This window comes from Podarcis pityusensis (assembly GCF_964106645.2).
Source record: "Podarcis pityusensis genome assembly, chromosome: 2".
Classification (NCBI taxonomy): domain Eukaryota; kingdom Metazoa; phylum Chordata; class Lepidosauria; order Squamata; family Lacertidae; genus Podarcis; species Podarcis pityusensis.
Window position 1 is genome coordinate 55846148 of NC_138029.1, and position 15548 is coordinate 55861695.

The 15548-nt window shown below is 43.1% G+C and overlaps 1 protein-coding gene across 1 annotated transcript in view; it reads right to left on the reverse strand.

Moving 5' to 3' along the window:
• The window catches only part of LOC308472376 (uncharacterized protein), a 616296-nt gene that overhangs the window by 522646 nt on the left and 78102 nt on the right, over positions 1 to 15548 (reverse strand). The gene's annotated exons all lie outside the window — the stretch shown is intronic.

The following is a 15548-nucleotide window of genomic DNA, read 5'->3' on the forward strand; positions in this document are numbered from 1 at the left end:
ATGTTTGGTTTCAAAAATGTGTGTGTGTGGCAGGAAGGGGAGGTCTGAGAAAGCTAAGAACAACAGCAAATATGTTTCTTCTTTTTTTAAAAAAAAAGAAAAGGATGTGAGTTATTTGCATAAATATAGTTCTTTTTTATGTTGTTTGTCCCTCACAATCTGAAATTTCTGTGTGTGTGGAAGTAAAGCAGCAATCTTACAGCCATTTCCTTAGAAGTAAGCTGAAATGAGCTCTGCGTATACACAGATAGGACTGTACTGTAAAAGGCTCCAATGACTATTAGGGACCTGGCCCTGCCGTTAGGCAGAATGAGACAACTGCCTCAGATGCTGATGGATGTGGGCAGAGCTGTATGTGCTAGCTAGCCTGCAGTGAAGGGCACTGTCCTTTTGCCAGTACTGAAATACAATTCAAGAGGCAATCTGGGTGACTTCTGGATGTAGACGGGGAGGTGCCACCTTGTCTTTTGCCTCAAGTAGGAAAATTTCTGGGATTACTGACAGCTCATTTCAAAAGCTGGAAGATTCGGGAATTATCAGCAGCTGGAGTTAAAAGGAATAAACCCAGCTACAGACATGCCATATCTAGTGCTCTCTGCTAATATTATTTTCCTCCAATTCCTTACCAATGCCCCACTTCACATGTAATGTGAATCCCAACCATGGCTTAGCATTAATGTGTGGACTCATTAATGCTTTGTTCCTCAGTCCTGCTGCTAATGTGCTTCATGGTTTGACTTACTGTATTATCCAAACCTGGGCCCATGGTTTGTCTCACTCCAGACAAACCATGATCTGTAGCTAAGGTTTGCTCTATGGCTTACTGCTTGTGGTTTGTCTGCAGGCAATAAACCCTAAGCCTGGGTTTGGATGACCTGCTAAGTCAAACAATGGCTTAGCTCACAGTGGCACAGCAGCAGCAGAACAGAAGGATGAGCAAAGTGGTCATGGAGCTCACACATTTGAGCTAAGTCATAGTTTGGCTTTGTGTCTTGTGCAAACCATGTCAGCACATGTTGTGGATTCACCAGATTTGGTCATTAATGGAGGGTCAGATATGTTGTCTGGAAGTGATCCTGTCCAGCTTCTTTTCTTCAGCTTCTTTTCTTCTTCTTTTCTATTTATTCATAGAGATGAATAAATAGGATTACCACAAACAGATAGCAATGGAAATAGCATGCAAGGGCTGGAGAACATGCAGCCCTCCAATTTTGTGGGACTCCAACTCTCATCAGCCCCAGCTAGGATGGCCAACAGTCAGGGATAATGGGAGTCAGAGCCCAACAGCAGCTCCCCATTCCTACTATGCAGTACATGTCTACTCGTAAGTCTCATTAAATTCAATGAGGCTTACTGCCAGGAAAGTCTGAATACCGGGGGGATTAAAGTTTGTTGGTCTGAGGCCCACATTCACTCTTGGCCAACCCTCCAGGGGCTACATGTCTAGGTGGCCAGCCCACACACTCTCTCTCACACACTCACACACTCTTTCATATGTGCACACACACAGAGACATACAAATAGGCTTCGTGCCTCTCCTCCTTAGCTCACCCATGCAAATCAGCTGAGGAGAGAGGTTACTGCTCCCACTCATCAAATGACTGATGTAATTACCAGGAAGGTGTGACATTGGGGCACTAGGCTCCACTTATTTCAATGTTGTGTTTATTTTTAACGTATTTTTGCCACAGTCACTGACAAAATAAGTGGCCTACTGTGAAGGATTTGCTGAGGGGGGCAGATTAGCCCACCATTGGAATATCGGATTGCAGCCTAAGTGTGGTATAAAACTAAATTTTATTGTTTAACGGTGATTTCCTAGCAAATACCGCAATCCTAAGAAGGGAAATAAACAATTATCGTATCGTTCAGCTAAGTGATGCCTGGGGAACACTGGTCATTAATGGAGGGCCACATCTTATTTGGCGTTTTGTACACAAGATAGGGAGTTGCCTTCAACTGAGCCAAACCATTGGTCCATCTAGCTCAGAACTGTCAGCACTGACTGACAGTGACTCTCTAGCATTTCAGGCAAAGGGCACACCCAGCTCAACCTGGAGAAGCCAGGGATTGAACCTGGGACCATCTGCATGGAAAGCAGAAGCTCTACCACCGAGCTGCATACATAAAGACAAATACATATGACTCTTATGTCAGCAGTTCTAGTTCTGGTTTGATGCCAATGAGCTTGCGTGCTCTTTGCCAGGATGGGCTGGCCGACTGCCTTATGCTGCTGGTCTGGAAATTTGTTTCTATTCTTAAATACATGTCACCTGACTGTACTGGACTGACTGAAACTGTGTGTTAGGCTGATACAGAAACATCAGAGAGCACAAGAAAGAACATCCCATGCCAAATCTTCCAAAAAGCAGTTTTGGAATGTAAGCACACAATTTTGTACACAAGGAGAGAAATTTTAAGTGGTTTGGTGGCTGTAGAGGTGTTAGAGCAAGGGCAGCTGTGGCTGAGGTAGAGCTGGCTCAAGACATTTTACTGCCCAAGGCAAAAAAACCAAGATGGCACCCCTCCACTCCAATTTCACAGACAGAAGACAACTCAACCAGCAGCTGTATCTTATTCCAGCAACGGCAATGGGACAGTGTCATCCGCGATACCTCAGGGCAATGGAAGAACAGGACATCTATGAAGCATACACAAGTCTGTTTTCCAAAATCTCCCACTTCTCCCCAAGCCAAGCATGCCTTATCTAAGGCACTGCTTAAGCTTGGCTAATGGTACTCAGAGTAGAGATCAGAGTTGTTGGAGAATACTGACAAAAACAAAAATGGGGGTGGGAGGTCAGGATTGCTGATTTTCACTTGTTCCTCCCCTGACCAGAATGGAAATCAATCCATTCCACTATGTGAATATGAGCAGTATTCACTGTTGTTGTTGCTTTCAGTCCACAAACAATACACAATTGAATGCATTCCCACCACTGCTATTTGCGTTGAGTTTACTTTGCGCTGAAATGGATGGGGTGGAATAATGTAATGACAATGTAGCCTACATAATGTACGTAATTTATGTAATTATGTAAATTACGTAATTTTGCCACAGCGGTCAGTTATTTCAGCAGAAGATGAACTGCAGCAGAACAGAAACAGGGCGACATGCAACCAATAGAAGGCATAATGAAAAACAATGGTTTCTTACATCCCTAATAGAAGTAGAGTGCCACAGTGAGTAGAGCCACTTTTGCTTGCTGCTTGAGTTGTGAAAGGCTATCATCCTGATCAGTCACTCCTGGAAATACAACAAAGCATTTGAGGTTATTCTTCTTTAACCTCCTGTTTCCTTTCTCACTCTTTCTCTTTCTCTCTCACTCTCTCTCATATTTCTGGCTCCTGCCTCTCCTCTGGTCCTGTTGCTGTTACTGTCATTACTCCTATTCTGCATTTTGCTGACAGTGTTAGAGGAATGCCTGTTTTGCAGGCCTAGTAACCTGCCCACCAGCTTACCAGAAAATCTCTTGTTCCCAAGGAGGTAAAGGCAAGCAACAGACCTACCCAAACAGCTTCTGAAACAGCTGCGTTGTATGTGCTGCTGTTCTATGCACTCCAAATGTGTGCATATATTTTAAGCAGATGTGCACTGAGTTGAAAAAGCAGAAATAAAAATCATTGTTCAGGGTCGACTGTAAATGCGAGGGTGGGGTGTAATAAATCTCTTTGCCATTTCATACTGCTTTCTTTCCCTCTGGTGTTTTTCAAATTAACATGCAGCATGTTATAGCACATACTGCACCTTCTCCCCCACCCATCCCATGTCCCTTCTCATTTGGATCCATGAATATTGTTACACGCCACCACAATCTCTAGGAGGGGTGTGAGATCCCAGGGGTTGCAAGTGCTTACCAGAGTCTGTGTTCCCTTTTGAGACAATGAGGCACAGCAGAGTCTGTGGTATCTTTATGATACAGTATACAGTTTATTTATACATATATACAATCTGCATCTAGATGGAGAGACTACAAAGCATTCACATGCCAATAGGGCCCTGCTCCTTCTATTGCTGCAGCTTCCGTTTCCAAGAAACCCCCTAAACATCATGTCTGACTCTCTCTGCAGCATAAAGCAGACTGCCCCCCTCATGCTCTGGCCCTACTTTCTCTGCTTTCAAAACTGACACTTTTTTCCTGTTTTCTTACATCATCCACCCTGAAATCTTAAACTCCTTTGGTCTCACAGCTGGAGGATGGCAGTCTTCACTCTCTCTTGATGCTTTCCTTGGTGGACCATCACCAATCTTTGTTTCTTAATAATTTACACATCTAGCCAGGCTACTCTGGCTTATTAGCTGAGAGTTCTCCAACCCAAAACAATGACAATCACTGGCTTGCTCCGAGTTGCAAATATTTTCACTTTCCACAATGAGGAAATATGAAGCAGGGTCTGATCTGATGACCACAACTAGAGGTGCATCAAGGGAGACATGGTCCTGCCCTATGGCTGTGATGGGCTTTCAAGGTAGGGCTTGTAGCAGCTGCTGTCTGAAAAGTGGTGAGCTCTCACAAGTCAGAGTCAACAATACTGGTGGACCAAAGATCTGAGCACAAAACAAGTTCCTGAGGTTATGAAAGCATAGATCAGCCTCATGGGATCCCTGCTCTAACAAAGGGCAGAGTCTGGTTAACATGCAGCTGATGAAAGGCACTCCTGGCCAACACTGCTTCCTCCATATACAGGAATAAAGTTAAATGTGCTAATTTTCCAACATTCCTTTTCATTGATTGCAAATCCTTCTTTCGCTATTTTGCCAAGTAAGACACAGACATTCTTTTTCATAAGCCATTTGTCTTCCTGTCTTAGCCAAACTGTTTTCATTAACCTCCAGCTTTCCATATTTAACCTTGGTGGCACAATCTAGAATGGATAGCATTATCTTTTCTATTCATACATCTTACTATATTTAAAGACAGAGCTGCCTTTAAATCCGATTATATCTCTCGATTTCACTTAAATTATATTTGAAATCAAGATCAGAAAATTTAGGGGCCAGTTCAGTAATTTGGATGATAATATTATTTTGCCTCTGTAATTCAATGTGCATTGATTATGTTTCTGCACTGCTGGGCAGCAATTATTGTTTTTAGGCTGTTAGTATCACACAAGGGGTGGGAAAAATCCTATGCCAAGTGGGGGTTTTTAAAGCTCCAGAGATGGCAGCTGAATGCTTTCCACTGGTTTATGAAGCTACTGAATTACAGCCTTATTAATCTTCCCCACTCAGCAGTCTGCCTAGGGATAGATCATATCCTTCAACAATCAATATAGTCCATGTTTGGATAGTGTTGTCGTGCAAGCTGTCAGTAGTGGAACGATGCACACCACATGATGTGATTTGCAAGCATTCTTATCTATGTAGCCTAAGCCTCTTTTGCCCCATGATGTTGACGTAATTTATATTTCTTATCTTAATCTTAAATCCACAGCCCAATTTTGTTTGATGCTAGTATGTGGACACTACTGTTGTTAGTGCAGAAGGATTCCTGAAACAGATTCTATCAAACCTGAAAGTGAAGGTAAGGGGTAGCCTGTGGCCTCACCAGTGGCAGAATCTTGTTTGTGTCCTCTGGTCCATATTGTTATCTGCTTAGTTTCTGCTTTGTTCCTAAGAGCTATTCAAGGTGATGAGTTTAATCTATAAAGCCCTGCATGGTTTGGAACATGGTAACCTTAGGTCCCCTCTCCCACCATGCATCTTAACAGTGTCCAAAGTCTGTATGTTCAGATCACGGGGAATCCCCTTCCACCAGGACACCAAGACACGAATCATGTCATCACACTCAGAATGATCAGGGACACCCACTGGCCTGAGTATTTTGCCTTCTAAAACAATCCTCCCAGTTTAATTGAAGCTCTTTCTGCTATAATAGGGTTGGCTTGGGTCTTAACCCCTTGTTTCATACAGCCAAAATTTTTATTAGTTGTCTGCTTGATTTATTTAACTGTGGTTATCATTGAGGCAATCTGTAGCTTCAGAACTCACTTTCTTAAGGAGGGCTAGCTATTTCTGAAACCAGTGCTCCTGAAGCACCCTCTGTTTCTTCTTGTTCCCCTCTGCTCCCCCCTCCTGCCATGCTTGATGCTGCTAAATAGGCTGTCCTCACCGATCAGGTTTTACAGCAGTTCTCACACACTGGGTGCCCTGTGACATACCCAGCCCAGCATTTTGATTGGGGGTGGTGCTATCCTCTTTGAGGACAGGATTTTAATTGGCATGGCATGCCCATAGCTACCACAACCACCCCACTGGGCATGTTTTGATTAGATCCAGACCCTCACTGTGACCCAAAACATGGTTGCTGACCAACAAATATACATACAATGCTAAAGGGCAGTTTCCTTTTAATTTCAAGCTGCCGCTTTCAGCAAGAGCTGAATTCTATAAACCCTGTGACCACTGTAGTTTTCGCAGTGCTCCAATCCAATTTCTATCAATGTATCTTTGTAAATTGAGCTTCAAAATGCAAAGGTATCTTTCAAGAGATTCCTTACTTTCAACAGCTAAACTTGACCTCTTTCGAACGTGTTAATTACTGCAGTTTAGCACAGAGGATGAAGGGGAGTCTATCTTATTAGAGCTGAAGGCTTTAATGAGCAATAGACAGTCTTTGCAAGCTATAGTTAGAAACTAGGAGGGATAATCTATTTTGCCATCCCCGGGTCTCTAATTTTCTTGCCTCTCATCTGTCCATACTATTAAAAGGCTGTCTTAAAATGATGCTCTGGTAAGAAACTCTTTGGTGAATGGCCGACTGTTTTCATTTGCAGCTTGGCTCAAACCTTGTGCCCCATTACATGGTTACAAGGCAGGAGTGTTCTGACTTGTCAAGAAAGCATGAAATGTCCATATGTGGCCAAATACTCAAATCTGAAATACCACTGTTTTCTTAAGGCCTCTGCATAAAAATTAGAATTAATGTTCCACTTTCCCCCCCAGCTATTCCTTTCTTCATCTTGGGGCAATTCAAAGAAAAATTCCACAGGAAGCTTTTAATTTTGCCTTATTCATTATTCATTATCATTAAGTTTGTCATATGTCTTTGGACGCCAGAGCAGTTAATGAAACGTAATTAATAGAGACAAGTCAAAATACAGCAAAAGTAGCTATTCCCCCCCTTTTTTTCTTTTTTCTTTTTTTTTTCTTTTTCTTTTTGCTGTGTAAGGTATTGAATACAGCAATGGTCATCGTTGCTATTAGTATTATATTATGTATTTACAGGCTACCTTACAGAGTTTCCCCTCTCAAGGCAGCTCCCAACATGTTAAAGAACCAACTATAACATTACAAATCATAGTATAACCTAAAAACTAAAACACAACAACACAATCTAAAAATAATCACATGAAAATTAGAAGATCAGCAACAGAAAAATACCAGCATAAGTGCCAACAGGGGCTGCTAACAGATGAAGGGGCAGGTGGCAATAGGGCTGGACGGGCCAGTAAACAGGACCTCAGGTACACACTCTCCTAAATGGAAAAAAGAAGAAGACTTCTATGGTTCTATGAAAACCATGGAAACATTTAAAATCAGAGATCAACCAACCATCACAGCCCTAGTCAGCTAACCATTATGGACCTGCTGCCATAGTGCCTAGTGTCAGGGCTAAAGTGTGTCATTTTGTGTACACAAATACAGTCACAAAATAATACATAATCAACAAGCCACAAAACAACAGCAAATATATATATATATAGTGTCTTTCTCATTCGGGGCAGGCATAGAATACCCAAATGTTTCCACAGTGAAGGGTTTCAACCTTACTCAGGTGCAAAGGATTCCATAGAGGAAATGCTTAAGAACCCTGCACACGAGACGTATGTGTTGGTGTCTATGGAAGGGGAACAAATGTTTGGGACACATGGGTAAGGAAGAATGAAAACTACAACAGGAAAGAATACAGCGAGCTGGCTCTGAGGAAACATAGGAGGAAGCAGAAGATATAAGCAGGAGCAGCCAACAAGGTGGGGTGATGCCCTGTCACACTGGCATCACTCCTGCTTACTGGGATAGGGCAGGATGGCAGTGACATCAGGTACACCGGCAGGACCACTGGATTGGATTCGCTGGTGCATCCATGCAGCTCTGACCTCACCCTGCCCCACACCCTCCTGGTAAGCAGTTGCAATGAGAGTGTTGGGAAGGCAACCTTGCATCAGCAGCACCCTGCCATGGCAGTTGCTCCTGAATATAGGTCTGGGTTCCTCTGTGGGAGAGAGAAAAATATCAAGCCCACCAGGGCCGTCTTTAGCAGATGCAGTGCTGGGGTGCAAATATCCACCCAGCGCCCCCAAATTACTATGGATGGGGGGGCGAAGCTGCGCACTGCCAGCCATCGGGGTGGGTGCAACTCTCCCCCATGCCACTGTGGCAGAGGAATTCTCACAGAGGCTTGGGAGAGAAGCTGCGCCCCGCCAACCATATGGCTGGCAGGTACGCAGCTTCCCTCCCAAGCCTCCTTGGGAGGAGAGTGATCCCCGCAGAGGCTTGGGAGGCAAGCTGCACACACGCCAGCCATATTGTTGGCAGGGTGCAGCTGGTGGGCATGCAGGAAAAGGGGAGGCCGCTGGCAAAGCTGTGCAGCTCCCCCACTCACTGGAGCGCCCCTGAGAGGCCGGCACCCTGGCGTGACGCACCACTAAGCCCTATGGGAAAGACAGCTCTGAAGCCCACCAAGCAAAGCTAACCATTTAAGTATCATTCAGGGTCCCCAAAGCAACAGTTTGGGATGGGGAAGCTGGCAAAAGGTTGAGCAGGATGGATGCCTCTTGAATTCAGTCACAATAAAATGCCAGCATACAACAGTTATTCCATGCTATGTGGAGCAACACTACAACTACAAGAGAACAAGAAGAAAGGCCCATGGTGGGGCCTTGGTAGTCTCACATAGATGAGGCATGTGGCATGCTCACTTCCCTGCCCCATGCAACGTACCCAGGGACTCCAGGCTTATAGTCAAGTTATCTCTGTGGCCCAGTGGATACAGGCTTAGCATATACAGTGGTACCTCGGGATGCGAACAGGATCCATTCCGGAGCCCTGTTCACATCCTGAACAGAACGTAAGACGGTTCGCGTTTCGCTGCTTCCGCACATGTGCGTGACATCATTTTGACCGTCTGCGCATGCACGAGTGGCGAAACCCAGACGTAACACACTCCATTACTTCCGGGTCACCACAGAGCGCAACCCAAAAATACTTACTCTGAAGCATATTTATCCCAAGGTATGACTGTTCAAGATCCCACATGCAATCTCTATCCAAAGGCTGCCTGGGGAAAGAGTTTTATATGCATCTCTATCACTGCGGAGGACAACCCGAAAATACTTACCCTGAAGTGTATTTATCCCGAAGTATGACTGTACAAGATCCCACATGCAATCACTATCCAAAGACTGCCTGGGGAAAGAGTTTTATACACATCTCTATACAAGAGTGCAAGATGGGTGAGTGGTGTACAGATCAATAGCTTCCTCACTCAGGTAACTGCCCTGCTGCAGGTTGCCTTTAATTTTCATCAGCCAACGTCTCAGGCAGAAACTCCATGTTTGAGAGAAAGATTGCCTGCTGGTTATTGTCCCAGCACATCTTACTATCCACCTTCCCTCCAACCCTCCATTTCATGAAGCCCAACTGCTGAGTTTTTTTTTATACTTGCGGTAACCTTTAGAGAGTCAGGAGGCCACTGAGCTGCTGAGACCTCTTCCCTCATATTTGCCGCTGCTCGGGTAGCAGGTCAAGAAGCAAAACCCTCCCACCATGGCAGGGTGTTGTGGTGTGGCGAAACCCAGTGCCACCTCCCTCCCCTGCTTCCCAACGTATATGGCCCACTATGGACACCTGTGATCTTTGCAAAACAGCAATTTGCGTATAGAAGCTGTTTGCAATCATTTTCTGCAATAACAAATCTAGACCTTTTCCCTGCTGTTGCGAGCCTCATAAATCATTCCCTAGCATTCCTTACAACTTAGTGTATTGTAAGTGCAATTGAGCAACCTCACCCTACACGCAAATCAACCTATCTGCTTCACACAAAACTGGATGAACAATGGCACACAATTTTCCTTTCCAGGAAAAGACTCCCCGCTCTCTTTAGTGAACCACCAAAACAATTCTGCAGTTCAGGCTGCATACAGATAAATTTGTTTAGGTGTACAGTGGGAAGAAGAGCACACCCCTTATTACCAAGACACTAGCCCTGAGCTTGTGGGGTGGGTGCTGATGGTAAGTAGAAGCCTATTTGCTCCAGTTGCCTAATTCCAGTTGCCTTCTCAAATCCTATACAAATTAAATGGAAGAGGTGATGCTCTCAAGGCTAGCTTGCAGTGACTTTATTATCTAGTGAGTCGATTTCATTCCTTAAGGGGTACTGGAAAAGGAATATCCATTCTGTTGAATGAAAAACAGCTCTTTAAAAAGTAAGAAAATGTTCTGGAAATGACTGGTTGTTGCTGGGGGGAGCATTGCTTTTTGAAGAACCAAGCACTCAAGTGGAGTGCACTCCCACGGGGATCTTGAAGCATGTTGTTTTGATAGGATGGGAAGGTTGGTCTGGATGATATCAGTGGGTTGCTTCCAGGCCTGTGGTTCTGTATCCATAAGGCTTAGAATGTTGCAGAAGAAGCTGGTCAAAGCAGTTCCTCTTTTAGGCTAATGGCTTTACGCAGCCCAGCAAAGTGCCATCATCAGCATTTGAAAGAGTGAGATGTGTTGCCATAGTGACAGCTGAAGATGCTTCCAGCAAGAGAGGGTGGTCCTTTCCCCAGCTCCTTTGGCTGGATGCCACATCTTCCTCTAGGAAGGGAAGCACTGGGCTAGTGGGGCAAGTTTTGTGTGTGAGTTTTGGCTGATGCTGGGAGCTGAAAGGAGGCACAGAACTCTGGGTAAGCTCAGGAACCCCTGGAATCTCCCTTCACTCGGAGATAAGGGCATGAACAATATCATTTTCCTGTTGCTATATTATTTTAAGATGTCACTGCCTTTGACAACAACTCATTCTGTGCAACAACGTGTTTGAGGTTTGCTTCTGTACTTAACTGGCAGTGAGAACTGAAAACTATATTAAGACAGTGTTATCACACACAATTAAGTCAATGATCTCTTTTAGGGTGTACAACCAGGGCTGTGCTTTGTGTGCTGCGTGTTTTACAAATTCTGCTGATAAATAGGATTCTGATGTTGCAATGGTGTTCTATGTATGTTCTTCCCCAAGCGGGGATAGACTGACTGTGTTTACTTAGAACTGTTTCTTTTTTAGTGCATTAGTATGGTAGTAGAAATATCCAAAAATACAACATATGTGGGAAGCTTTAATTTCTTGACCTCCTTACTTACTTCTGACTCTCATTCACAGTTTTGAAGTATGATGATAAATTTAAAAAGTACACTGACTCTAGAAACTGTAAACTGTACTAGAAAACATCTGCTACAGCTGAAGAATAGTACAGTATTAAACTAAGGCTGCAATCCTGTGACTGAGAGGAATTGTTAAGTGTTGGCATGGGTAGGAAAACCATAGCCTTTTAGATGGGTGTATTTTCCTGTGTAATTTTCATTTGCTCTTATGATGGGATAGCTCAGTGAGTAGAGCATGAGACTCTTAATCTCACGGTCCTGGGTTCAAGCCCTACATTGGGCAAAATATCCTTGCATTCCAGGTGGTTGAACTAGATGACCCTTATGGTCCCTTCCAACTCTACAATTTTATGATTCTATGATAAAACTGTTAGAAATGTTTTAAAATTAGGGTAACCTCACTGCATGGTATTTTCTCAATAAATATTTACATTGTGGAAGCTAAGTTTGTTTTGGTTTAACAATCTGAGGCCTTGCTATTCACTCCCCACCCAATTGCCTTACCACCCTAGTCAGCACAAAGAGCCAACTCAACCAGAAAGTAGGTTAAAAGGCTGTTTAGTGGGGTGTTATGTACTAAGCTTGGATGCTAGAACAATAGGGAGGTCGGATCCTAGAATGCAACAACCTGATTGGCCTGCAGGAGCAGCCCAATCAGGCTCTAGGAGGGAAGCAGAATCAGCCAATCAGATAGGACTCATTGTGTAAATAATGTATGTAAAGCCTGAGTTTTTGGGGGAAATTCATTCACTGTTTTACAAGCTGCAATAAAGAGCATGAAATCACTACACGATTCCAAGTATATTTCATGGAGGCAGGCAGGGAATTGTCTTAGGGCCAGTGGTGAGAGCCAAAGATGGGATTGGATAGTTTAGTTGGCACATCTTGCCTCCCTCTCCTTCTCACAGTACAGTCTGCTGCACCACACTGCCCTTTTTTGGTTGCTTCACTGGTTTAATCATTCCTTTCCTGGTCCATTGTCATGAATGGATCATTCCCTAGTGTAGTTGAGGCTGAACATTGCTACTTCGTGCTGCAGTGGTAGGGGACCTATTAAGATGGAGACAATGGAATCTCATAGATTCCCGAATGATTCGGTGGATGTTCTGGCTGACATGGCTAGCACTTCTGTCAAGGCTCTCATGAGATGTGTAGGGCTGTTGACATGATCGCTCCTGACTGCCCTCACTGTGGAGTGGCAGAGTAGGTAGCCCAGGAGAGGGCCTTCTCTGTGGCAGCTCCTAGGTTGTGGAATACCTTCCCCACTGAGGTGTGCTGGAACCTTCATCATACAGTTATTATCTTCTCTTTCCTATTGTATTGGTTTGAGCAGCCTTAGAATGAGTTTGGTTGCATGAAAAATGAAGAATTTAATTGCCTCTGAAAGGAGAAGAATAAATCATAGGTTGTTAGTGGCCCGATGAATGATATTCCTGAGAGAATTTCAGCATGAAAAGAAGGATAATTGGGAAGGATAATAATGGTCTTATATACATACAAGTATTTCCTAACAGATATTACATCCGCATATCACTGGAGATTTTCATCTGTATTATTCAGTGCATTGTTCCAAGAATCTGCCTTCTGCAGAACATCCCTTCTGAAAGGTTATGTTATGAAAGGTTTTTTTTGACAGCCAACCTACCCTAGCCCAGTGCAGCCATATAACTCCGCAAAGCATATGTCTCTACCATGTGTGTTACTACCATGGACTGGCAAAGCCGGCAACTTTGGTTTCTCAGTTTCTCATTCTGTCTCCCCAGTTTTGTTGTGTTTTGTTTATTTATTTGTAAAATTTGTATGCCGCCCTTCGTCTGCAGATCTCAGGAGAGTTCACAACATAAGTATTGGGCTTGGACCCCAATATTTCCCCAACAGAATCACATTAGAAGGGTCTTGAGCATGGCTTCTACTCAGGCTCATGTCACCTCTCCCTGGGAGCTGGTGGTACTGGCACAAGGAGTAATGATGCCCTACATCTCTCTCACAGGGTCTTCTCCTTACACACAATGCCAACACAACTACACAGTTGGCAGGGCCTGGGTAATCATTTAGGTTCATTTTCCACATCAGTTTGCCCTTTAAAAAAAGTCACATGATAATTCATCAGCATTTTTGTAGGAATTTCTTTAAATAGGCACGTTTTGAATATACTTTTACCTAATATAAACATTTTTGACAAATTATCCTAGGAATATGCATGTTGCATGTTATTTTCCCAGATAAGTGCATGTTTACACATACTTTATATGCATTTTTCTGCACATTTCCTGTGTACTGCATTGTGAAGTTTGATAAAAGGAGAATTTCTGAATGTTGGAATGAAGTTATATGACTTTAGTAGAAATGTTATAAGGAATTAAGTACAGATAGGTTAATAGAGCATTAAAGGAAAAAATAAGGTTAGAATGAGTTAAGATAATTATAGGATAGAAAACAGAGGAAGATGGAAAGGAATTGCTGAAATAATTAACAGAAGTGGAATACAAAAAGGGAGGTGTGAGGAGGTCATGGAAATAAGTGAATGAAAGATGGGATAATGAAATTGTTTGATTTATTTTATTGTTTTTGTTTTGTTTTTGTTGATTTGATGTGTTGTGTTGTATTGTTGTTGTTTTTTAGTGTTTAAGTTTTTGGAAAAATAATAAATATTATTATTTTTAAAAAAGATAAAAGGAGAATTTTTGAAATGGCTGTGTTTTGGTTTGCATACTGAACTGCAAAGTGCAAATGAAGTAGATTCACCTTTAAATGCTGCATCAATTTTTGCCCCCATCCCACATTGTTACAGCAATAGAATACATGCAGTGTGGGGGCACATTGCATTCAGAAGAAAGGTGAGGCTGTCAAAGATGTCTCCTTCCCTGATTTGGCAAAGAGGCATTGGGGCAGTGCTGGAGCATTTGGTATAATATGCCTCTGGATCACAGCATATGTTGGAAACAGAGAGGGTTTTTTAGAAACCGTTCCAGACTGAATTGCTGTGCCATGGGTACCCAACACTGGCCCCTCATAGCCCATAAAAACCTCTTCTAAATCACCTCGCCTTACTCTTTCAAGGCCACCTTTACCATAATTCTGCACACTGAGCCATTTATAAATTGAAATAGCAGTCTGAGCATATTAAATGGAAACTATGTTTGACTCTGGGGTGAGGGACAATGAAACTGTGCCTTTCTCCCTTTCTTAATGTCTTATGTAAACTTTCAGTTACATCATGCATCAACCATAATTACATTGTCAAAGATTGTACTTTTTGCATTTCATTGCCATTTAATTCCAACTTTTTCACACACATCCTCTCCTTTTACACTCATGCACATACCTGCCAACTGAATCACTGGGCTGAGATACAGTGCATCCATCTGATGAAGTAGACTCTGGTGCACAAAAGCTTGTGCGTTTCTGCTGCAACAATACAATGACTTCCCCTCTGGAAACTGCTTCCCATGGTGTACACTCAGACTGCTTTTGTTCTTTTGTCACCTCTGATCAAATAGCCTTTGTAGGCTTTTGAAAGAAGTACAAAAACCTGTTTTCAAGAGGTGAAAGTGAGATGACTGTACACACCATGATGATCGCTTTTTCAAAAGCATTTTCAGCCTTCGTATTCAGCTCTATTTACAACCTGTCAATGTTAGTCTTGGCTATGTCTGCTATCACACAGACCTGTATTTCTGTTCTCCATCTTTGTGAGGCAGCGTTACAGTGGCTGGATCTTAGGCAGGAAGTCATTAGTACAGGAATTCCTTGGCTTTTCCTGATATCTGCACTAGTAATATAAGTTGGTCAAGGTGAGGCAAGATCAAAGAGAAGCCCAGCAATATATGATACCCAAATAGACGAACAGCAGGATCTCTGTCTTGAATACACTGAACTGAGGATGCATGTCCTTGCCAAGATCTTTATCGCCTTCAAATTTGTATTCTGATCTGCAGCTTTGGTTATAAATCACCACTGGGTAATGTAATGTGCTTGGACAATAAAGCCGTGTAAACAAGTTCAGGAAATCTCACAGTTACACTGAAGGCCAGATGTATGAAGGACCCAAGGACCTTAGATTGCTCTTCACATTAAAGGAAGTAAGTCACTCTGGAATACTTGTAAGTTCAGTACGTCTTGTAAATCACATATATGTTTTGGTGTGGCAAAGGAATGAAGGATGGTAAGATACCCATGACTTG